The sequence below is a fragment of the Scylla paramamosain genome, chromosome 16, assembly GCF_035594125.1.
Source record: "Scylla paramamosain isolate STU-SP2022 chromosome 16, ASM3559412v1, whole genome shotgun sequence".
In the NCBI taxonomy this organism is placed as follows: Eukaryota; Metazoa; Arthropoda; class Malacostraca; order Decapoda; family Portunidae; genus Scylla; species Scylla paramamosain.
In genome coordinates this window covers 14,485,001-14,487,500 of record NC_087166.1, presented here as the reverse complement: position 1 = coordinate 14,487,500, position 2,500 = coordinate 14,485,001, and the positions used below count along the sequence as shown (strand labels likewise).

At 34.8% G+C, this 2,500-nt stretch overlaps 1 protein-coding gene across 1 annotated transcript in view; it reads left to right on the top strand.

Moving 5' to 3' along the window:
- Window positions 1–2,500, top strand: part of LOC135108102 (sodium-dependent nutrient amino acid transporter 1-like) — a 46,803-nt gene that overhangs the window by 316 nt on the left and 43,987 nt on the right.

The following is a 2,500-nucleotide window of genomic DNA, read 5'->3' as shown; positions in this document are numbered from 1 at the left end:
ACCCAAAAAAGAAAAAAAATGCTGGTAAATGCGATGGGGTGTTTGCAAAATGAGGACTCTAAAGGTGATGAAAAGAAAAATAGATGATCGTATTTGCAATGAGTAACAGTGAGGCGTTTGATTTTGATTGTCCACTTACAATAAGAGTTGGATGTTCGGTAAAACAATAAATGATAAGCTTAATAAAGTTAAGCTGACTGGGAAAGGAACAGAAAAGGTACATTAATTTGAGTATCTTGCTATAATTGTGTACAAGCCCGGAAGTGTGGCTGATGAGATGAGAGAAAAAATGTGCAGGCGATGAAAGTGGTTGAATCTCTTGGGCGTGTGATGAACAGCCGGGAGGCAAGCTTATGATGGTTTGTGATGGTGGTAACAATGTTCACCACAGGCTTGAAAGGTGAAGCAAAGAAGAAATAAAAATGATCCGTGATTAAGGAAGTCAATACAATACTCTGAGGTGGTGCCACTATATTGAAGAGATGGCGGGAAGTCAGATGATTAATAGACTGTTCATAAAAAAAGAAAAAAAAGAACGCCACTGATGAAATAGGAAGAGAAAATACTTGAATATTTGATAAGAGTGAATTAGAAGACTGGAGGATGCTAGGAAGGAATGCAAGGATATGAGTGAATATAATCTTTTGTTGCACCTATGACTATGGGGAGCTAAAGAACAGGCGCCTGGTATAGGTATATCATCATTAACATCAGTTACTTTGACTCTACTTTGACTTGTGTACTGATGAGGCGACCATCTCAACGCATAAATACAGGAAGAGAGAGAGAGAGAGAGAGAGAGAGAGAGAGAGAGAGAGAGAGAGAGAGAGAGAGAGAGAGAGAGAGAGAGAGAGAGAGAGAGAGAGAGAGAGAGACTCATGAAATATCACACAGAATCACGATGACAACATTAATCACAAAAAGGAAACACAACTGAAATAATTATATGAACAAAGTACACACACAAAGTCGGAAATGAAATATTAAAAAAAACAACGTCATTTTCGTCCTCGAAGGCCTTGAATTTACAAGTAACACGCATCTTGAACCTTAGTACTGATCCTAAAGATAAGGAAATACTCACAATACTCTCTTTCATCTTTTATTGCAAGGGAACTGGATAAAAAGAGGAGAAGAAATTAGTTTATCAGCTTATGAATTGTCCTTTCCCTCAGTCCTGAAAGAAATGTCACCTGTAAAAGTTTGTAAATAAGTGCTATAATTTACATTCCAAGGCTCCTCAGGGAATGTGTCGTCTGTGAAAGTGCAATGGGGAGTGGGCGACTAGCTCACACCAATGAAGTCTTTCAAGAATGAGCTTTCAAGACACTTCAAGTAGTTTTAGATATTCTTTTGGACAATTCTCTATTGAGACTGGTATCTTCAGTGGGATATTATTTTTTTTTACCATATTTCTGCTGTCCTTGGCAAGGATAATAAAAAAGACAAGATAAAAAATACAGGGATTAAGAAATGTACCGCTAACAGCCAAGATAAAAAAATTCTTGAGTGATATTTTTTTTTTCAGATTTAGTAACGTAATCTATAGAACATGCGCAAGTTTTATCTATTTATCACAATTTATTTTTTACAGGCAGAATGATCATAATTCGGGAAGAATATATAAGTCCCACAACAGTGAAAAAACACTTTTTTCTTTATTTGGCAAAGGAGTGAGATACATTTGAAACTATTGATCTGATCAAAAGAGACGTTTGAGACCTAAAAATGTATAAAACTTCAAATTCGTGTGCAACAAGGATGAAAACAGCAGTACTATGTTTGTACTTATCAGTGAAATACACACTTAGCAAGAAATCACTTATGTTCTGTATTTAACGATAAAGTCAATCTTAAAAGTGCTTATAAGACAGTCAAGGCGATAAAGATACGAATAATTCAGGGTAGGGAGCAAAAACAAATAACTATGTACAAGGACAGGTGCATACGTATACGTAAGAAAAGGTGCATACAAGAAAAGAGAAAATAAAAATAGGTGTGTACAAGGACAGGTGCATAAAAAGCAGGTGTTTACAAGAACAGATGCATGTAAGAACAGGTGTGTACAATAACAGGTGCATATAAGAACAGGTGTGTACAAAGGATAGACGTATATAAAAACAGGTGTAAACAAGGACAGGTTTGTACAAGGTGTGTACAAGGACAGGCAGTTATAAGACCAGGTGTGTACAATAACAGGTGGTTATAAAAGCAGATGCATATACGTAAGGATGGGTGTATATAAAACAGGTATGTACTAGTACAGGTTTGCATCAGGTGTAAACAAGAATAAATGGGTAAAAGGAAGGCATAGTACTTGGGTGCGAAGGATGAAAGAAAATGACGGCACTTTATTTATACGAAAAAAAAAAGACGCTAAATGTAATGTGTTTTATATATATATATATATATATATATATATATATATATATATATATATATATATATATATATATATATATATATATATATATATATATATATATATGTAAGCGGTTAG